Source organism: Galeopterus variegatus, unplaced genomic scaffold, assembly GCF_000696425.1.
Source record: "Galeopterus variegatus unplaced genomic scaffold, G_variegatus-3.0.2 Scaffold128, whole genome shotgun sequence".
Classification (NCBI taxonomy): Eukaryota; Metazoa; Chordata; class Mammalia; order Dermoptera; family Cynocephalidae; genus Galeopterus; species Galeopterus variegatus.
Window position 1 is genome coordinate 746998 of NW_007726239.1, and position 24042 is coordinate 771039.

The window sequence follows — 24042 nt, forward strand, 5'->3', positions numbered from 1 at the left end:
AAAAATCTCCACTTTGGCGGGGGGGCGGGGAGGAAAAGTACTCAGTGTTATTAAACCTATAGACTTTGTTTATAATATTGATTTTTGAAATAGAAAAAAATTCAGTAAGTCAGATTTTAATATTTGCAGTGAAAAATGATGAGAATATCCACCAAGTTTTTGTGTGACCTCCTATTTCTCATCACTAAAAACTCAGGTAAAATTTCATCACTTCTCAAATATCACTATTATTAAAGTAGTCCTGCCTCATTGCTCACTAATATTATTATTTCCCAAAATTTTCTTCATAGAAATTAATGGACATTATATTATTTGTTTACTGGCATATTTAATTTTCTGTCTACTCATCCTAGGTTGTGTGATGCATGAAGGAAAAACTTTTGACTTTATTATATTCTACTGTACATAGTAAGTGCTCAATAAATATTTAAGGATCAAGTTCATGCTCTGTTTTGACTCATGAAGAAAATATCTGTTGAATAATGTGAAAGATTTATCCTTAAGTATTATACTGATGGAAGGTAATTGTTTTAGTCCGTTTTGTGTTGCTATAACAGAAATACCTGAGACTGGGTGATTTATAAAGGAAAGAGGTTTATTTGGCTTACGATTCTGGGACGGCTGCGTTTGGTGTGGGCCTCAGGCTGCTTCTACTCATGGCGGAAAGTGGCAGGCAACCGGCGGGTACAAGCAGATCACATGGCGAGAGGAAGCAAGAGCGAGAGAGAAGGTGCCAGGGTCTTTTTAAGCAATGAGCTCTCGTGGGAACTAATCGAGCGAGAACTCACTCATTAATCCCCCCTCCCCCAGGGAAAGCATTAATCCATTCATGACGTATCCACCCCCATGACTCAGTTTCCAACACTGCCACATTGGGGATCAAATTTCCACATGAGTTTTGGAGGGGACAACACATCCAAACTCCATCAGTGATTATATACAGGAATTTTAAAAAATCTTTATTTGTAGTAGGATTGCTAGAATCAGTCAAATTCTGTAATGCTTATTAATGACTTTGTCTTGTTATTTTGTATGTTTAACAAACAGTTATGAAAAAATATTTAAATACAGTCATCATTCTCACTTGCTTAGATTACAAAAAATTCTTCCTATAAATTAGTTAGATTCTCTCTATCCACACTGGTTTCAAAAGCATATTTTATACCACTACTAGATACTAAGGAAAGTGTATAGATGTGTTAATTCAAGCATATAACTCTCATGGGAAAAATTCTAAAGTTAAATTTACATTAATATTCTCTTATTCAAGTTCAGCAAAAATGAATTAAGGATGTTGGTAGAGTTTGGATATGTTGTCCCTCCAAAGCTCATGTTGAAATCTGATCCCCAACTTGGCAATGTTGGGAGCTGTTTGGGTCATGGGTCAGGGGTGGTGGTGGTGGAGTGAGTGAGTTCTCGCTCTACTAGCTACTGTGAGAGCTGGTTGGTTGAAGGGCACTGATGTCTTCCCTCCCTCCCTTTCTCCCCCCCCCCCTTCTCCACTTGATCTTGCACCCGCTGGCTGCTCTGATGCTTTCTGTCATGAGTAGAAGCAGCCTGAGGTCTGTGCCAAATGCAGCTGTCCTAGAATCATGAGTCAAATAAACCTCTTTGCATTATAAATTACCCAGTTACAGGTATTATTTTACAGCAATACAAAGAAAGGACTAACACAGGTGTACTATATTCAGACCTTGTATTTTTTTGCAAATTTTTTAACAACTCTATTGCGATATAATTCACATACCATACAATTCGACCTTGTACTTCCTATTTTGAATGTTACAGTGACAAACACAGTCTCTGCTTTCAAGGGACTCAGTGTAGTAAACAATATTTGATAAATTGAAATAATCTGTTGATGGCTTTGAGTATACTGAATGCAACTTACTGAATTGCAAGGGTAAACAGGTAAGTCAGCAATCCTAGCTGAAGAGTTTAACACATCCCTTTCAGAAATTGATAGATCATGAACACAAAGTCCAAATTAAGAAAAAAAAGATTTGAATGGCATGATTATAAACTCTACACTCATACACTCAGCATACCAAGATTACTCTACACTCAGCATACCAACACTGCACACACTTTTAAGCATTCACAAAATTTTATTATACTAGAGTAAAAATAATTGTGACGTATTTTAAAAAAATCAACACCATATTAGGCTCTTTTCATCAAAATTCAGTAAAATTAGACACTAATAACTAAAGGAAATTAAAAAAGAAATCATTCTACTGTAAACTAGACAGCATACTTTTAAATAACTGTTCTGTTAGAAGAGAAAATCATAAGGAAAGATACAAAATACTTAGAGCAAAATGCTCTTTAAAGGAGTTTATGTTGAAAATTGTGAGACATAGAGCAATATTTAGAGGGAAATTTATCGTTTAAATATATCTATCAAGAAATGGGACAGATTAACAGAAAATGAACAAAGTATTCAACTTAAGAATTTTTTGAAAAGAAATCAGCACAGAAAAACTAAATAAATAGGTAAAAACTAAATTACAAAATAAGAGTATACCCCTAAACCACATACCCCTAAAATACAGAAAAATATCACATTGAATGGAGAAACAGTAAATGCTTTTCTTTAAAATCAGAAGCAAAACAAGAAAGTACACTATGCTTATGGGATAAGCTACATTAAGATGTAATAACAAACAAACCCCAGATTTGAAGGTTTAAAAAAATACAGAGTTGTTTCTCATCTTCACTACACACCCATTGTGGTCACTAGGGGCTGTCCTGCACATCATCTTTGCTCAGTGAGCCAAGCTGATGATGTGTCCATAATCTGTAACATATCCAGCTAATGTGGCAGGAAATACGGTATATGCTGAATTGCACACTGGCTTTTTAAGATTTACTTACAGAAGGTGATTTCTGCTTGTATTTCATTGGCCAAAGCATGTCCAATGGTCATTTCTTCCTCAAGGAAGAAGAGAAACATCATTCTACCATATTCCTTGAAAGAAGGGAATGGGTTAGCATTGGGGTGAGGGTAAGTAGAAAACAGCCTTACTAAATGCAACTATAGTGTCTACTATTTACATATCACTAGAGATCATGGACAACATGACAAGAAAAAGGAAATGATGAAGATTTTTGAAGGTGTACCAGGTGGATATTGCATTCAGCAACTTGTAACAGAGATGCAATTACAACGACTCTAACTCACAAATATTTAATCTTTCCTATATACTCCAGAGTAAGTAGATTTAGTCTAGTATGGTGCCTCCATGAAATCATCATTTACCCAGAGTCTTCCTATTTTTCGGCTGTGCCATACTCTGGAGAATTATTTATCTTTCTGTTCTCTATCATGAGAGTTTGTAAAATGAGGAAGGTGGTGGCATGCACATAAACCTGATATCAGGCTGACAAAGTAGCAAGTTAAAAAGTAGAGGTAATAAACAATCATTTGATCTTATAATACTATCTGTAAAGACATGAGTTTTATGGAATCTAACTTTCACAGAAGTATTTCAGGTCAAGTTCTATAAAAGTAGGATCTGCGATTTTATAAGACTACCCCTCTGCATTCCACCGTGTTCATCAGCCAAGAGAGGCTCAGAATAATATATCAGTACTGCTTTTTTCCTGTCTCCATTTGCAAAACAAGCCTGCCTCTCTACAAAACACCAGATATCCATCAGCAGGAATCAACTGAAGGTTCAGAAATGCGTGCTCCTGGCAAGAGCTCTCATCTCTCCTGATCCTCGCTCATCGTCTGATGTAACCATCTATAACCATCACCAGGACTTAAATTAGCATACCCTTTATTTTATTTTATTTTTTTTCCTTTTTGTCTTTTTTCGTGTCCGGCAATGGATCGCAACCCTCATTGTCGCGCCCGCATGGGACCGGGACCGGGACCGGCAACGGGATCGCAAACCTCGGTGTTGCGCCCGCACCTCGCTCAGCCAGTGAGCGGGAACCGGTCTGTATGTGGGATCCGAACCCTCGGCGGGAGCGCCGCTGTGCTCCCAAGCGGCGCACTGTAGCAGTGCGCCACCGGGCCGGCCCAAATTAGCATACCCTTTATTGATGGTCTTAACTGTCATCATAAGCATCTCATGATTCTTGGTCATCACGATCCCTATAGACATCTTTACCTTATGTTTTCTGTTTGTTTTCCCCCTTCCTCTCCATTCTCTGAAACCTTTTCTCCATGCCCTTTGAAACCCAAAGCAATTGTCAGCTAAATAATCTGCATCCTCAACTTTTCCTCTAACTGGTCCTTAAAATTTCTTGCTCTCATTGGTGACTGGGTCTCACCTGATCATACCTGCTTCCTTAGCATTTCTCTTTCCAGTGGTGCATGTTTCCTCTTTCACACCTTTCTGGGCCTGAGGAAGTAATAGATTCCTTGCTAATCCTCCCAGATCTTCATTCCATACTCTGTACTCTCTCTCTGACTACCACCTCTTACCTTTCTATCACAGTTACTCTAGTGTCCTTGCTCCAACCATCCTTTGATTACACCGGGACCCACCACATTATCACTGTCCTTCACCCCATGTATTCTCACATCTATCTTCCAGCTTAAATTCCCTATCAATCATTATAGTTATTCCTTAAATCACCCTGCATTTTTCTGCTTTTTTCCAGCATCACTTTACCCCCTTGACTAAACCACCAGCCATCTTTCTGCTTGCCCTACTTCTATACCAACACACATAAACACAGGGAGAGGGAAAAAGCTCACAACTGTACTGTTTTCATTTTGAATCCATGAATCCATGATCAGTAACTTCAAGAGGGCCTTTTATGCTGCCTGGCTGTCATACTATTTATTTATAGTCCATTTACTGTCCCTTTCTCCTAGGTGGCTATTTTATGCATTCTCATCCTTCAAGCCTGCAACTCTACTTCCTAATCCTCAAACTTAAATGAGGAATTTGAGAAATTGGAACCAACCAAGAATTTCCATAAGCACCTACCACCAAACATACACACCTGTTTGCATCTGTGCTCACATGCTCTACTTTCTTCCTCCCAGTGTGTTTGCTCTGCACCTGTGCACTAGATCCTATCCCTTCTCACTACTCAAAGACAATGCTTCAGCTATTTTTCTCCTATGTCATCAATTTTCTTCTCTCTAATAAATCACTCCCACCAGCATAAAAAATGTTAGAAAAATAAATCTCCAGATTTCAATTGGCCCTCTAGGTATTTTCTCATTCCTCTTCTTTCCTTTATAGTGAAAGTCCTTCAAAGAGTTCTTTACTCCCTGATAGCAAATTCTTCCCTCCTTTTTTCCTCTTAAAACTGCTATTATCAGGCTTTTGCTTTCACCACTGTAACAAAATGGCTATTATCAAATTACTAACCTTCACTTTGGTAAATGCAGTGGTCAATTTTTAATCTTTCCTTATTTAACCTCTCGGTTAAATTTACACTTAACACGTTTGATCACTCCTTCCCTGAAACGTTTTTTCCACACTTAGCTACTAACCTAATAGAGTTGCCAGGTTTTGCACCTTACTCTGTAGTGGCTCCTTCCAGTTTTTCCTCCATCGATCTCCTTCTCTGACCATCAATATTGAAACATCCTTTGACCTTTCCTCAGACCTCTGTCTCTTTTCAAACAACTTTGTTGCAATATAATTTACATATCTTATAATTCACCAATTTAAAGCATACAATTCATTTGTTTTTAGTATAATCCCAAATATGTGCAACCATCACCATAGTTAATTTTAGAATATTTAGAACACTTAGAACATAAGAATATCCACTCCTCAAAAAGAAACCACATGCTCTTTAGCTATTTCCTTGCTACTCTCCCCTATGGCCTGCAATGTGCTATGCAACTTTCTGTTTGTATGCATTTCCCTGTTTTGGGCATTTCATATGAATGGACTTATATAATATCTGATCTTTTGTAACTGGCTTCTTTCACTTAGCATTACGCTTTCAGGGTTCATCTGTGTTGTGACATGCATAGGTTCTTCATTTCTTTTATGGCTGAATAATATGCCATTGTATGGATACACCCCATTTTTTTATCCATTCATCAGTTGGTGGGCATTTGGGTTGTATCTATCTTCTTTTGGCTATTATGAATAATGTTGCTATAAATAGTCATATATAAGTTTTTTAGTAAGTGTATGTTTTAATTTTTCTTGGGTATATATCTAGGATATCATCAACTGATTTTAAACAAGCATGTCAAGACAATTTAATGGGAAAGAACAGTCATTTCAACAAATGATGTTGGGACAACTGGATAGCTACATCCAGAAGAATGAACTTAGCCCCTTATCTCACACCATATTAAAAAAAAAAACACACACAAAAGAACTCAAAGTGGATCAAATACCTAAAAGTAAGAGTTAAAGTTGCAAACCTCCTAGAAGAAAACACAAGGTAAAGTCTTTATGACTTTGGATTTGGAGAATTCTTAGATACAACACCAAAAGCATGAAGAACAACAACAAAAAAAAAAACACCAGAAAAATTGAACTTTATCAAATTTAAACCTTTTGTGCTTCAAAGGACACCATCACGAAAGGACAAGACAAACCACAGAATGAGAAAAAACATTGTAAATCATATCTGATAAGGAAATTGTATCAAGAATAAATGAGGAACTCTTACAACTTAATTATAAAAAGACAACCCAATTTTAAAAAGGACAAATTATTTGAGTAGATATTTCCCCCAAAACATATATAAATGGTCAATAAGCCCATGGAAGGATTCTCAGCCTCACTGGTCATCAGGCAAACTCAAATAAAAATCACAATGAGATACTACTTCACACCCACTAAGATCAAAAAGTCAGATAATAACAAGCATTAGCAATGATGTGAACAAATTGGAATCCTCATAGTGGTGACAGGTATATGAAATGGTGCAGCTGCTTTGGCAGTCTGGCCACTTCTCAAATGATTAAATCTAGTTACCATATGACCCCAAAATTCCACTCTTAGAAACAGACTTCATTTTTTATATCTGCATTTACTCTCTTGGTGATATAATTACTCTCACAGATTTAAAAACTCTCTATAGGCTGGTAAATCTCAGATGTATATCTAACACAGACTTCTCACTTGCAATTTGGACTCACATAACTATTTGCCAACTAAACATTGCCCTTGAATACCTAACAGACTTCTCAAAGTGAGGTCTTCCTATATCTTCATCCTCAATTAAACCTGTTTAACCCACATTTTTTTTTTCTCCATTTCAGGAATGGCATTTCCATGTTTCCATTTGCTTGATTCATTTGCATTTGCATTTGTCCATTCGATGTCATCCATCACACTTCTCTTTGTCTCACATGTTCGGTCTTTCTTCAAATTCTTTTAGCTTTGCTTCCAACCCAGTCTGAGCCACTGTTCTCTCTCCCATGCATGATTTCAGTGGCCAGTTAATGGGCATTCCTTATTCCATTCATGTGTTCTTTCTCTCCAGTGACACCAACTCATGAAAAAAATCCTCTTTAAATCTAAGTCAGATTATGTCAGTTCTACTCAAAATCCTGAAGCAGTTTTTACCACTCTCAGAGTAACATCAACATTTTTAACAGTAACCTTAAGCATCTGCATGATTCTCCACCACCTCCTTACCCTTCCAACCTCCAGTTCCCACTAGTCTTCTCTCACCTATTCCACACCAGTTACACTGGCCTCCTTGCTAGTTTTCCAACTTGTTGAACATACATCTGCTTCAGGGCTTTACACTTTTTCTTCTCTGTTCCTGATATTTTCTTTAGATTTTCAAATGGTTTTTTCCTTCATTTACCTCAGGTCTTTACCCTAATGTCAAATTTTCAGTGGGGTTTCCCTTAACCAACTCTCTGAAATTTTACAGATATATCTCACACTACCTATCCCCTTTCCCTGGTTTATTTTTCTTTTTTAGAATTTATCACTATCTAACATAAGATACATTTCCCTCATTTTCTTTACTCTCTCTCTCATCATTAAAATACAAACCACATAAGGCAGGGATATTACCTGTTTTGTTCACTTCTGGCTCTCCAGTGCTCAGAGCAGTGCCTGCAACCTGGTGGCAGGTACTTAACAAATATTTGGTAAAGGAAAGCTGAGTAAATTTGGCAAAAATGGAGGATATCATTAAGAAAGAATCCTAATCTGTTCTGGGTGGAAATGTCTTTATTGGATGATTTATTTAGCTTGAACCCTTAGAATTGTACCAAATGAGGAGCATTTGCTAGGATTCAGTTAGAAACAGATATTCATCAAAAAATAGATGGCTCACTTGAATTTGACTTATAAGGCTAGTCAATTCAGTTGGATTTGACTTATGAGCCTCTAAATTGTCAAGCTAAATCTGATGTTATTCAAAAAATTCACAACATACATAAGATTATCGGCAAATCTTCTTTATATATCCAAATGACTTCAATCCACAGGGTTGTATACTACTTGAGTTTTTCAAAGCAATGAAAAGGTTTATATAAAAAACAGTAACTAGTGTTAGATAAAACACTAGGCAGCCTGTTTGAATTTAATCCCAGTTACTTTCCTAAGCTTGCCAAATTCCTGATATTATATTTGCTATTTTTTGTTTGTATATAGAGACCTAATATTTTTCAACAAAATTTGGCACTAGGAAAGCAAGACATATTTGCTAGAATATAATATTTTAAGCTTGTTTTAATTATTCAATAACTCATGGATAACCATTAAGAAAAGATTGACTTTCCCTTAAAGTACGAGAAAGTTTTAATATATCTTCATATAAAGCTCCCTATGAAAATTAGAAAGTCTTCTACGTTATCACTAGTCTCACCTTTACTGCAAACAGACATTGCACACAAAAATGAAGCATTTTGGTATCTGTCTGTGTTCACTATTACTAACGTTATGAAGCTTATTAGGCATTTAATAAATATTTTATGTTTTGACATTTATAAAACCTAATTCTTTTTTGGTATAAATGTTGAGGTTCTCCTTAGACTTCTGACAGTAAAAAATGAATGGTTCTAAATATTAAAAACTTTTTGTGATGTTAAACTTACAATCATCTCTATGAACATTCATGTATCTATTTGGCTAAGGGAGTGCAGGTAAAAGCATAAACATACCTAGGATTGATATTCAAGCTTATGTTGGAACAACTGCATTGTATAAATTTAAGGATATAGCAAAACTCAGGATACTCATGTGAATGATTTTTTTTCAAAGACAAATGAAGAATCATGATAGAGAATCTTAGATGACAACTATCCTAATGAAGAGTAAATTTTACATAAGGTCACAAAGAAGGGCAAATCTACAAATGGATGATTGGTTTTTCATGTAATAGACAACTTGTGGTGATACACTTCAGTTTATAGGATAAAACTTGAGAAATGATGATGACTAAAGCTTTTGCATTTATTTTAATTATTGAGACTTCTATTAAGACAACTCACCCAGTTAAGAAAAAATACACCAAAAAGGTTTTTGGATTTACCACCCCTACACTGACTCCGAGCTGAAATTCTTTGAAAAAAAATGTTAATTACCTTTTGCATTATTATAAAAACGTATCAGTATTCACAACTATAATTTGAATGGCAGAAATCAACAAAACTATTAATGTTATGGAAGAAATGGCAGGGAAGGGAATCAAAATATTCTATCACATCATTAAAATATGTGCCAGAGAAATTAAGTAACATTTGTTTTGTTTGGTTTCTCTTTTTATATAAAGCAATAAAGAAAAACACAATTTTTTTTATACTTTTAAGATTGTGAGTAACATTCATGTACTTGTTTAGTGATTCACAGTTTACAAAGCATTTTCATAAACATTTTCCCCAGGTAATGTTCACACCAATCTTGTTGTAAAAATTAAATCTCTTTTCCAGAAAGTGAAACAGAGCTGTGGAGATTAAACAATAGATATCGAATCACACGTTGAGTAAAGGATGGAGCACTAACTCCACCTGTAATTCTCCCACTTTCTCAATTGATCAGGAAAAACACTGTTAGCATCTACTCCAAGCCAGATTCCGTGCCAGAGTGTGCGGATATAGGATGACTAGACAGCCATGATTTACATTATAATGAAAGTTATAGAACAGTCAATACCAGATTCCCTATTTTTTCTCCATACAACTCTTTCTTATACTGATTACATTGAACCCCTCATGTCAGAAAACCATTTTAGTCATGAAAAATAAAAAATGATCCTCTTTAATAAACAAAAGATAATAAATTTTTATGAAAAGGGATAAATTCATTTCAACAATTCTATTCTTCAAATATATCCATGAGTTGGGTATTCAACTGGGTACTGGGGAGAAAGAGATGAATAAAACAAGAGCCCTTCATTAGAAACTAATGGGAAACACAGAATAATTTGAGTGCTAAAAGAAAATACAAGTACTTTCTGATGGGAGAGTAGAGGACTATGGGTTTCTCTTATTTACATTCTTAGCAAAGTGCCACATAGTAATTTTTTAACAAAGATTTGTGGAATTAAATAAAGTAGAAATAACTTCAGTATAAGGGGAGTCAGGAAAGGTCTTAAGGAAAACACGGCACCTAACTGGCATCTAAAAGATAAAACAGTAAGATTCCATCTCATGTGTATTTAGAACTAGTAAAAGTCAGCTAACTGGGGTAAATTGCTTTACTTAACATTCAAAGTAAAATATCTCAAATTTCTAAATTGCTCACAATCCAATAAACAATACATGACTGTGGTGTTATCTCCTGAAAGCAGAAAGGAAAGGGCCATAAACCTAAGAAAGTTAATTCACTTACAATAAAGTTTATGCCCATTATCCAGTGGATGTGAAATTTTATGTTTTTAAACTTCACCAAATCTCCTGGTTAAATTCAATGACCAGAGACTTTTAGAAGTCTTTTCTAATTTTTAAATTATTTCAGGTGCCTGTCTTAAAATAGAAACAACTTTAAAATTTCTATTTTCAAACATTTTTTAAAATAAGAAAACCCTACTTATAAACATATATTTCATTTTGCTTGTGAGATCAAGAACATAATAACATGTTTTAATCTCTTAAATTTCAACAATTGTTCATAGAAAACTTTTTGGTATTGCCCCAAATACAGAAAATACTTAGGAAATTTAATCAGAACTAGGAAACATACAATTCTTCAGAAGAATTTCTGAAAATAAAAAAGTCAGTTACATTGCTTGTTGGGTTTCTGACAGCACTTACCATTGAATACCATCAGTCTTAATATGGTTTGGTTTTGTTCCCTTTATAATTATAGGAAAAGATTAGTTATTTTCCTCAAATTGTTTTGTCCAATTTTTGCTCAAAACTATTAAATGGAATAGGGTGCTAAAACTGTTCAATTTCAACAGAGATAATCTAGAGCAATTTTAGACAAAGAAACTAAGAAATAACTTGGGCACAGGTGTCTATATAGTTGTCATAAAATTGTGAGCATTCAAAATTTGACATTCCAGGAGTCCTTGGAATACATGGAATAAAGAAACTATCTAAGCACAAGCTCACTTGTCTTCAAATCAAGGTGTTAATAGCATTTTTACAGCCATCAGTGGTTTTCAAAGTTTTTATCTATAAACTTAATTAATGACCTGAAAAATTCATCAAAAGAAAAAAAAATAATTGCACATACCTACTCATCTTTATTTCTCCCAGCTGTATTATTTGGATTTTACTATTTCCACCACAACTCCATATACAAGTATTGAAAATGAGAGGATTCTATAGATTGCGTAGAAGACATGTAATTTATATTCCAGTACTGGGTTTTTGAATTCTGAATTTGTATGAGTTTTGTCAAAAGAAAAGAAAGTCATAACCACGCAAATAAAAATTTGTAGTCAAAGAAAGTTAGTATGTTTTGTAGTGTAGAACCTCGTAAAACTCCTCCTAATACTGCATCATCTGTATTCACTACTACAATAATTTGGCTCACATCTCTAAATTCTTACTGCCAGTTAGTTCCCAATAGGCATGACAAACAGAAAAGACATTGGCTGCCTCCACTGTAGAATAAAACAAGATGCGATTTTTTAATATCCTAAAGATTTGGATGACAGGTAAAAAAAAATGTATTCACATCCATGCTTAAACTACCACTTATATACTCCTCCGTGGTTTTTCTCCCCAATTGAACTATGAACTCTTCTAGGACGTAGACTACGACTTAAGTAATTTCTTTATTTTGTTTCTTGCACAATTGTTAAAATGTCCTCAATTGATATTGGATGATGGATAAGATCGATCCAATCGATATTGGATTAATGTCCCAAGATTCTTGTCCTTAAACTCTCATGCTTATATGTGTTCTCATAATGTCATCTCCAGGAATAAGGAAGAAATATATGAGAAACTGCTTAATCATCTCATTAGGAATTTCATACAGTGCCAATTGGAATTACCAGGGTGTGAAAGATTGATTGCAGAGTCTGAAGTAAGAATTGTAGTCTTTTTCAAACATTGGGCTTCCAGATAATATGTAAAAGAATATTCCTCCTGGTTTTTGGAAAGACTGTTTGGCATGTGTATAAAACTACCTATTAAAAAAAAAAAATGTCTCCCACAGCATGAAACCCCATCTAATGGTGTCAATTTAGAAAGCTGCATCATTGAAGATGGTTATAGATAAATTAGCTGACATTTTGAAATTTGATTTCAAAGCACAGGAGGAGGAGGAAAAGTTGACTTTAAATCCCTTAGCCAAAAGCTAATTTATTAAGCTATGTAATCTAGCCACGGTAGGAAATTGTTCTATGGAATATCCTAAACAAAATCTTCGGCTGTTCCTGAGATGATCATTAACTAGCCCACTTGACTCCAACTTCTGCATAATTACATGATTTTCCCAGATAATTCAGATCCAACTTCTTTGCAACATAATTATTTTTCTACTAAGTATCTCTGCCTAGTGTTAGTTTTAGCTTGAGGTATAATATTAACAGAGTGGAAGAGATACTATTTTTAGATCTTCAGCCAAGATAGCCATTATACCCATTATCATTATCTTTTTAATCTACAGCGTTGAACCAATGCAAAATTACCATTTTCATAATCGGCAATTTCTTATGGATCAAGTTAATAAAAAATATGGTTTGATTTTATAAAGGTTAGGAAGTATCTTTTTATTGATGGACTATCATAAATCATGTATACTTATTTTCATGTTTACCTATTTAGTAAGAAGTTTGAGAACTACTTACAAAAAGATTTGGTACTGAATTTAATATTTCAAGTTTAAATAACAGCCATTGATTTTATGACAATGAAGCATTAATGGAAAGACTTCAGCACACTCACACCATGGCTTAATTCTGTCTTCAGAGTCTTACCTTTCAGAATTTATCAGCATGGTTCTTTCAAGCCACCTTAAGGCTGAGATGGGTGTGGGGAAACTTGAGTAAACAGGGATTCAGGACCCACAACCCAACTTTAATCAGAGTAATTCTGCTTTTACAAAGATTTTGCAGTTTCCTTTTTAAGAAAGTGCACAGGAAGTTGCACACTTCCCCTACCTGCCAGGGAGCTGGAGAAACACAGCAGGGCAGGCCTAAACTCAAAGGGTTTATTGTTAAAGAAGAATGGGAGACTAAATCCTGGGGAAATTACCAGTCTTTGCTACAAGATCTAAGTAGATTCCCCCAAATGCCAAACACTGATCCCAACACCACTTCTTAAATAAGACACTCCTTTTCTTGTTGTTTACAGATGACCTTCTCTTAACATAATATTAATTCCAATTACAGTGTTGTTCTCTTGGGAAAAAAAATGTTTTTAATTTTGAAGTAAAGTTTTCTGTGAAGAAAGTGTTCTGGAACTTAAAACATAATAATAATATAATGGATGTTTTGGGTGATCCTCTAGGCATGAGTTATTTAAAGCCTTTACACTCATCTTTTCTAAAACCGTTGAATCTTTCCACGTTGTCAATTCTTAAGGAAAAAGAAATTGGAGAATTAGGGGCAGTAGGGGCTTTGAATTGGATGGACCCTGTACTCCTGATAACATCATTTATCATTTTGTCATACTCTCTGTTACTGTTGGTATAAGTAACTCCAATCTCTTGCAGGACCTTAAAATTATTCTGTTGTATTGAGCATCTTATCCTGTTATTCCATCTCTCTGGTAGATCACTAATGAAACCAATATCAAAGCAGCACTGCCTAATAGAAATATAATGTGAAATACATATGTAATATTAAATTTTCTAATATACTAGAAGAAACAGGTGACTTTAATTTTCATAATCTATTTTACTTAATTCAACATATCGAAAATATTACTACTTTAATATGTGATCAATAACTAGGGTAAATTCTCTCTTTACAATATCCAATTTAACTATGTGTTCCAAGAAAATTTTATTAATTGGCTCTAACATTTGATTTTTGTCTAATTTTCATATGTCGCATGGTATAATTTTTCTTCTGATTTTCTTTAACCATTTAAAAAGGTAAAAAACATCCTTAGATCTGAGACATAGAAAAGTAGGCAGCAGGCTGGGCTTTGTTCTCAGGCTCTGGTTTGTCAAATTCTCAGCCAGCACATTAGTGGGTAAATGATCTGTAATAGTTTTAAAACTATATCTTGACTTAATTTAATACCAACCAATGAAAACTGGGTTAGAATAAACATTTAAGGTGAGGATAAACTGAAATATTTTATGAATTATCATTTGATTTACTAATAAATAAGTGAATAAGTTTCATCAAAATTTTGGCATTATTTTGGAAAAATTGCAAGTTGTCCTACCTTATAATTTTTTAATTGCTCCCATTTTTTTTTGAGATCAACTAAATGATTCTGACATTTGGTATTTTTTTGCACAATGGGCTTGTGGTTCATGTTTTCTATTCTCAAGGAAGAACATACTATATTTAGGAGTATTCATCATAGTCACTCATTTTGAAAAGTTTTAAGTATAAACTCTGCCCTTAGATATCTCATACTTTGAATCAAATCGACTGAGTCTAGAAAAACTTAGAACCCTTGATTATGGTTATTTAACTTGTATAGTTGAGTATTGCCAATATCACTAGATATAGAATACATGCAAACATTTCTTGGTAGAGACTCCAATGTTCTACCATTTAGAAAAACTAAAAACTCCTTCACTTCTCTGTGAGTCCCCAATTAAAGAAAAATTATCAATGTAAAAATTGCAGTAGTATATAAGTGAGCATCCTTTCACCCACTTATTTAGCTGTCTCTATCAATTCTCAGTCCAAACAAATGAAAGAGGTTAAACATTAAATCATGTTTTAATTTTAATTTTGAAGTTTTGGAGTCGAATTTCTTTGTGAAGACTAAACTGCTTTAAAATAGTCATTAAAAAATCATTTTTCTTTTTACCAACTATTTCTGGAGTTTATCAGAGTCTAACAAAACCCCATAGATTAATTAGTCATGACCTGAAGTCATAATTTAAAATATTAGGATATTATGTTAATGTATTATTACATCAAAAACACATTTAACTGAGGTCTACATTTAATGGATTATGCTCTATTATTAGAATTTTGGAATAATCTCTTCAATGTCAATGCACAATGTGCCATTTTAAAATACCTTATCTTCTTCTTGGGAAATTGAACACATGATTCATTTCTGCCTACTTTATGCTACACAGCAATTCACCTTTGTTTCATACTTGTACTGGGAATAAAGACTAAATCATTTTTCTTCTTTGTTTATTTGCCTTAACATCTGACTCCATGTTGGGCCTAGAGTAAATCTTGAATCTTCCAGTTATACAGGTGGTTGTACTAAAGATAATTTTATGAGTTAAGTGTCATTCCATGCAGTGCTTGACTTGATCTTTTATGTGGACAAAGATAGAAATGCCTTATGTTTTATGCTTAATTTTTCTTTTTCTTTTACCTTAACTAAAAAGTAAAAGAGAAGATGAATAGGTCCCAACATTTGATTGTGAAATGGGTTGCTATTTGTGTACAAAAGAGATAAATTATGAGACAAATTACACAGATTTGAGTCCTGGAGGCTTTGCAGTTGCAAATAAACATGCTTAATATTGACTCATAGAGGTTCAGCAGTTTTATGGTAGTGGCATTCTGTAAACTAAATGAAGTGCTATTAGTTCTACTGAATACAAGATTTTACCAAAAGACAACTTAGTCTTGAGTCATTAAGCAGAAATGGTATTAATGTGTATGCTAGACCCAGACATGAATAAATGTAGTACTGCCTGAAACTGATTATTTTGCCAAAACCAGTGGGTATTAGAACTTTATAACTGAAGGAGACGGGAAAAATTTTATGTGTACTATAATTGAGCTAAAAAACACTTCAAGATTTGAGTGCTCTTTCTTCTTTGCTTTCTCACTATTATCAAGTTACTTTAAGATCAACACTGCTGATATAGTGAAACCAAATACTGGCTTATTTTAAAACAAGAAAGAGCTTTAACTATTAAGTAAGATGAAGTCATCCATGGAAGACCAATCCTCTCACTAATAAAAATTAGAAAAAAATAGTATATTATAGCCATATTTTATTAAGGCTATTAGATAATTTAATACAAAATACTCAATATTAAATTTAATGTTGTAAGACATTTAAAAAAACAGGACAATTGGACTGATAATCAAGCACATAAAATGAGCAATAAAAGCATGCCATTAGGTGATGCAGATGTTGGAGTTAACACCAAATGACTTTAAATTATGATAAATATGTTCAAAAATTTAGAGAAAAAAGTAGAAAAATAAATGAAAATGGAGAATGACAACAGAGAATGTGAATATATGAAAATAATCAATTAGACATTCTCGAACTAAAAAATAAGTATCTAAAATTGAGATAAATTGGTTGGGTTTACCAGCAGATTGGACAAAAGAGAAAACAGGATTAGTGAACTGGAAGATGTGTTAATAGAAAATATTCATATTGAAGCACAGAGAAAAAACAATGCAAAACATCATATAATAATGGACATGTGCAATAGAATTCAAACATCCAAAATACTATTTGGAGAAAGGAAGGAAAGAGGATGAGGGAAAAGTAGATAAATAGCCAAGAATTTTCTAAACTGCTAAAATACACAAACACATAGCTTAAGCTTAGCAAAACCCAGACAGGATAAACACAAAGGAAATAGAATCTAGAAACTTCAGAATCAAACTACTAAAAACTAAAAATAAAGAGGAAATATTCAAACATGTAGAGAGAAAAAAGAAAAGAGGTATTATCTTCATCTCATCTGATTCCTCACAGAAATTTCAAAAGCTGGAAAAAGTGAAGTATTAACCTTTGAAGTGCTGAAATAAGTAAATGTCAATCTAGCATCCTATAGCCTCCCCAAAACATAATCCTTCTAAAATAATATTGAAATAAGGATGGTTTCAGGAAAATAAATGCTGAGTGATAATATTGCAGGTAAGTCTACATTACAACAAATTGAAAAGAAATGATATCTCACTGTGGTTTTAATTTGCATTTCCCTGATGATTAGATGTAGAGCACTTTTTCATGTGCCTGTTGGCCATTTGTATGAAAAGAGAGAAAAAAAAAGAGAATGAAATTACTTAAGGAAGTTTTTCATGCAGAAAGAAATGCTACCAGATGAAAACATTAAAAAGCAAGAAAAAATGAAGAAAACCAGAAAGTGACATTATATGGGGAAGTATAAATAAAAGAGAGGTTGATGTGTGTAATTATTTTATTAACCCAAAGGAAAGCAGGAAAGAGAAAAAATAAATATAAAATATGTAATCAAACAGTTAATAGATGGATGGATTTTAAAAAAAGACGTTTTGATTATTGCAAAGGTAGTTAAAAAAGTACAAAAGTGAACATAAAACAGCTGAGTCAAATGGGAAACAAATTAATAAGATGCTTAACATAAATACATCTATATCAGTAATTACATTAATTATAGATGAGTTAAATCTTTCAAATAAAAGACAAAAAATATCATTCTGGACAAAAAAATGAAATCTATCTATGTGTTACTTATGTGGCATAAACCTTAAATAGAAAGATCAAAAGGCTGAAAAGAAAACACGTGAAAAGATATACCAGGCAAAACATTAAGCAAAATAACGTTATATCAATATAAGGCAGAGTAAACTTTAAGCCAAGAAGCAGTACCAGAAATAAAGAGAAGTATTTCAAAGTGTTAAACTGAGATGTCCAATAGAAAATTATTACAACCCCCGGTCTGTGTACAATCATTAACTTGGCTTAAAGTACACACTCATTAATACAGGTTCAAAGCATATTAAAGCAAGATTGACAGAGTGTAAAGAAGAAATAAGCAATTCCTCAGTCATTGTGAGAGTTTAACACACATTTCAATAGAGAATAAAACAAGCAAATTAAAAAAATTAGTAAAGATAGAGTACCTCTGAGCAACTCAGTCAATACACTTGACATACTTTATCTAAACGAAAGAAAATTTCCAAAAAATTCAAAATTTATATTTTATTCAAGTGCACATGGAACAACTACCCAAATTCATGATGTTCCAGAACATAAAGAAACTCTGAATTTCAAATTATTGAAAGTACTGGAAATTATTCTCTTGTCGCATTGAAATTAAATTGAAAACTAATGAAAGGGCAACTAGCAAAAACCCAACTGAATGAAAAGAAAACCATTTACTTCTAATTAATTCATGGGCTAAGAACAAAAATAAAATGGATATACATTTTTATTATGAAATCGATAAGAATTAATGCATAACAATGATATTTGTAAGATGTAAATAAAAATTGCTAAAAGATGAAAAGAAAAGAGATGATTATTAATATCCATGATGGCATATATTATAAAAAAGAACAGACTAAAAATTCAATGATTTATGCTTCTACCTAAGAAAAAAATCTAACCTAAATAAAGTAGAAGGAAGAAAATAATAAATAGAGCAGCAATTAATAAAATAAAATATGCCAATTAGAGAAAATAAATAAACCTAAAAATTATTTTTTGAAAAAAATAATAAAATTGATAAGTCCGTCTTTCTTCATAAGTAAAAATATCAGAATTTAAACAGATAGCATCCTAAGAGAATACATATATTTTAAAAAAATGTTATGAAAACTTTACAGTGATACGTTTTACCACTTGTGTGAAATGAATAAATTCCTCAAATAGCACAATTTACAAAACCATAATAAGATAAATCAAAATGGTCCCTTATTTGTTAAAGACATTGTAGCTTTAATTTTTAAAAAATAGCCTTTCCAGATACAAAATCATAAAATATAAAATGACTTCACAAAAATTTTATCAAACACTTAAAGAAATATTTCACATTTTCTGCAAACCCTTAGTAGCTAATAGAAAAAGTTGAAATATACCCCAACTCTTTTTATGAATCATCATCTTTTTAATACCATACCCAACTAGGAACTTTCCAAAGAGGAAAATATTATAAATATTTTTTATAAGCATAGATGAAAAACATTTTTTTCTAAAAATGCTACCAAATTAAATCTAATAATTGTGAAAATGATTATATATCATGACCAAGTGGGATGTATTCCAGGTATTTAAGGGTGATTTAATATTTGAAAACTAAGAAAGGTATTTTACCACATTAGGCAAAAAGCTAAAAGCAGAATGTTCAAATGATTTGCATTTTTAATAGCAGGGTTTCTCAAACGTGGCACTACTGACATTTTAGGGCACTTGATCTTTAATTTAGGAGACTGTCCTGTGTACTATGGGATGTTTAGCCGCATCCCTAGTCTCTACTCAATATATGCCTGTAGTAACCACCCTCCCAGTCATGACAACCAGAAATGTCTCCAGACATTGCCAAATGTCCCCTGGCAGCAAAATCACCTATGATTGAGAGCCACTGTTTTAATTACAGCAATCATGAGAGTTGTGGTATAACAAAAAATATATTTGGTCTTTGTCTCTAATTCTGAGCACAGAACTCCTAAAACTTCTGGAATTTCCTCAGTTAGTTATGGGAGTACATTTTGTTATTCATAATGATCCCCTTTCATCATACCTGGGTTCATGCTAGGAAGGTGACTGTTGTTGGGCACCTGTATAACTTCAGGATGGCAGCTGATATCTAGAGAAGCCAGCCACGTGCTTAGAGGTTGGAACTTTCAGCCCCACCCTCTAATCTCCAGGAAGGGTAGAGAGGTAGAGGTTGAATTCAGTCACCAATGGCCAATGATTTAATCAAACCTGCCGACATAATGAAACCTCTATAAAAATCCCTAAACAATGAGGTTCTGAGAGCATCTGGATTGGTGAATAAATATATTGAGATGCTGAGGAGGTGGTGAACCCAGAAGCGACACGAAGTTCCACAACCTCCCACCCCCTTCCCTATGCATCTGTTCCATCTGGCTGTTCCTGAATTGTATCCTTTATAATAAACAGGTCATTCTAAGTAGAGCAGTTTCCTGAGTTCTTTGAGTCATTTTGGAGATATATCAAACCTGATGAGGTGTGGAAACCCCTGTATTTGTAGCCCATCAGGCAGAAATGTGAGTAGCCTGGGAACCTGATTTGCAGCTGGTGTTTCTGAAGTGGGGCCAGTTTTGTGTGACTGAGCCCTTAATCTCTGGGATCTAGGTTAACTCAGGGTAGTTAGGGTCAGAACCGAATTGAACTGTTGGACACCCAGTTAATGTTGGAGAATTAACTGGTATTAAAAAAACACCATGTACTTGCTGTCGGGGGGTGGGAGTGGGGAGGCATCCCTGCAAGGCAATGGTGAAATAATTGAAGATTCCTTCTGAGATTGGGCCAAAGATGTTCACTCTTAACCCTTCTACTTAGCATCATGCTGGAGGCCCTAGGCAGTGCAACAGAGCAAAATAAGGAAATAAAAAGTTTGAAAAGGAGTAGATATAAGGAGAAAGACAAATGGAGATATGAATCTGGTAATCAACAATTGTGTTCTTGTTTTCTGGCATTGGTTCAGAGGATTAAGTGCAGCAAAGAGGGAGTCGATATATTATTTTAGGGAAACATGTTCCAATAAGTAAGGAAGAAAGGGAGAGAACACAGAAAGCAGAGCACTTTTGAAGAAAAGAGAGAGAAAAGAAGAAGAAAATAAATAAAAGATATAGTCCTAGATGGACAAGTATTTTTTCTTTATTATGGTAGTTTATAAAGATAGCTGAGAATGAAATGACCCTACAATGACTAGAGCTAACTCAGGTTTGTACACAACATTGAAACTCTGGGATTCATCTCATCTTGATTACTCACTGTGTGTGCTCTCATACATATTAAAACAAGCCTGGAGAGGAACTTGGAAAACTTAAGAGACTATGAATTAAAAAAATAAATATTAATATAATTAAATAATAAATAAATCTTATGTAACTATTTTAGAACTCTAGAGTCCATTGAAAGCTTGTAACTTCCAAGGGAAGTATTGGTCAGTAAAGTACAGTTAATGTCAGTCAATTTTGACACCTAGAAAAGTAGCAGCTTCTTATTCCCTGTCCCTCAGCTTAGTAGCAGGTAACCGTCCTCATGCTCCTGGAGCAGCTTGCACATAGCTTAGAGACAGCGTGAGTGAAAAGGACCCTGTTCTACAAAGAAAAACAAAATTGAGGAACTCACACTTCCTGATTTTACAACTTACTACAAAACTGCAGTAATTAAAATTGTATGAGACTGGCAAAAAGACAGAAATACAAACCGATGGAATAGAATAGAGAGCTCAGAGACAAGCTCTCACATATATGGTCCAGTGATTTTTTACAAGGGTACCCAGATGATTCAATGGGAAAAAAGACAAATTATGCAAACGGTGCTGGGAAAACTGGGACATCCATATGCAAAAGAATGATGTTGGACCCTTACGTAAGACCATATACAAAAATCCATGACCTAAGTATAAGATCTAAAACTATAGAACTATTGGTAAAACAGGTAAAATAACAGAGTCATGTGTTAGATTTGGTAATGATTGGATGCACATGACACCAAAGGCACAGGCAACAAAAGAAAAAGTAGACAAACTGGACTTCATTAAAATGATAACATTTTGTGCATCAAAAGACACTATCAAACAGTAAAAAGGCAACCCACAGGATTAGAAAAATATTTATAAATCAGGTATCTTATAAGTGATTAGTATCCAGAATATATAGAGAGCTCCCAAAACTCAACAACAAAAACCAAATAACCTGATTTAAAAATGGGCAAAGCACTTGAACAGACATTTTTCTGTGGAGTATGCATAAAGCAAATGTACTTCACAGGGCCTAGTTTTCCAAAGCCTTGCAGTTTCAAATATTGACCTTGCAAAGGACAGGAAATTTTCCCCAGGCTATAGTCTCTGTTGTAAGATAAAGAATTGGAACACAGGAAGGTTGCTGGCTCAAAGACAGACAGGTTACTGATTGATATGGAGAGATACTGGGAAATTGCTGGAAGAAGAGAATGCTTGCTAAAATCAAGCTTTTGTTGCAAATTGCATTATAGACGGACACCTTGCTTTTCTTACTGAATGTTACCAGCTTCTATTGCTAAACTTGTTAAGCTGTACTTAGAAAAAAACCCACCTGTGCTCTCTTCCTGTAACTTCCTGGTCTGGAGAACAAATGCAGGAAGAGAACCCCAATTTGTGGTTAATTTCCCAAATGGAAGGAATGCCTCTCTCTTGAGGGTTCCAGGAGATTAACCACTTTTCGGGACTTCTCACTGCTAAGAAGAGATGGGCTTTGAGTAATCATTGGTAGCTCTGTCACCCAGGGGAAAAAGGGTGACAAATCCATGGGAGGCAAAGTAACATTTTCCAATGCTGTCTGGAATCAATTTATTGACCACTTCTTTCAAGTCGTTTGCCTGCACCTCTCTAGTCATGATTTCCATCATCTTTTTCTGGATTTGGCAGACATGTTGGTGCTGAGTGTGAGAGGTCTTTTATATATGATTGCTGCAGTTTTTGGTAAAATCAACACAGAAGAGAGGAAGCAAATAACCATTGGTAGTCTTGACATCAACATGAGTTTCAATCATGGTCTACCATTTTTTGACCATGGAACACATTTTAGCATGAGTAAGATCCATGACATGGAAGTTAGTCAGCCAGTTTCTGCCCTGGACATCCTCAGTAATTAATTAGCTTGAATTTTCCAAATACACCTTCATCATTCTGCAGATCAGCAAGGCTCACTTCAAACACATGATCCTTGAGGCAATCAGATGCAATTATGGTTCCTTGAGTCATGGTGGCTAGTGTTTTCCGATATTTCTTGTATTGAATATAGCAGGTGCTTTCACATCATACCAGTCTTTCTCAGAAAAATGGATCAATCACTTAGCTGCCTTTTTGCCATCTTTTGTAAGGTGCTTGATCTTGCCAGCTGCCATGGTGCTGCTCAGAGAAGAGAGCTGAAAGCTGGAAGTGGGATTAAGTGCCTTATCACGAGTGTAATCTTATACTTTTGATTTATATTTGAACTATATCCATTTATCTTTGTGAAAACAATATATGAAAAAATGAAAAATACTTAAAATTATAGTGTTTTGGTAGCCAGAAAAACATTCTGTCTTAACTGGATGTGAGAAATATCTCTAAGCTGCTTATTACTTATGGTATAATTTCCTCCTCTTCACATTTAAACTAAAAAAAAAAAAAGCGTAAAATTGCAGTTATTTTGTTCATTTAGCCTAGGTTTTAAGGTAAAATGGAAAGTTCTTTATGTACAAAGGAAGAAATCATCTGAAATTATAATTAAAGTAAAAATGAAGACTTAATGACTTGTGAGAATTTGGGGGAAATTTCCAGGGATATAGCTAAATCTACACTTACTTTTAGAAGTTAGAGGGTACTTCCACAGTAAATTATTTTTAACTGTATTAAGATTTTTGGTTCCTATTGATCATTCCTCTTAATTATCATGCTACTACAGGTCATTCTGAGAATATGTTATGTCCCTTCCAGTTATCATCTCCTTATTCCTGATCATTAATGTAACACTTTCCCCAATAGGCTTCAGAAAAGAAGATAGTTGTAAAGGATTAAATACATGACTGGAGAAGATAAAAACTCAAAGTTATGTTTAGACAGAATAGAAACCAGAAGAAAAACGATGTTATCTTCAGAGTCCTATTTTTGGTTGTCTCCTATCACTTTTGTTCTC

General features: G+C 34.0%; 1 pseudogene; it reads right to left on the minus strand.

Annotated features, from left to right (window-relative positions):
- The window catches only part of LOC103603901, a 40847-nt pseudogene extending 17578 nt beyond the window's left edge, over positions 1–23269 (minus strand).
- Between the last annotated feature and the right edge of the window lie 773 nt (positions 23270–24042).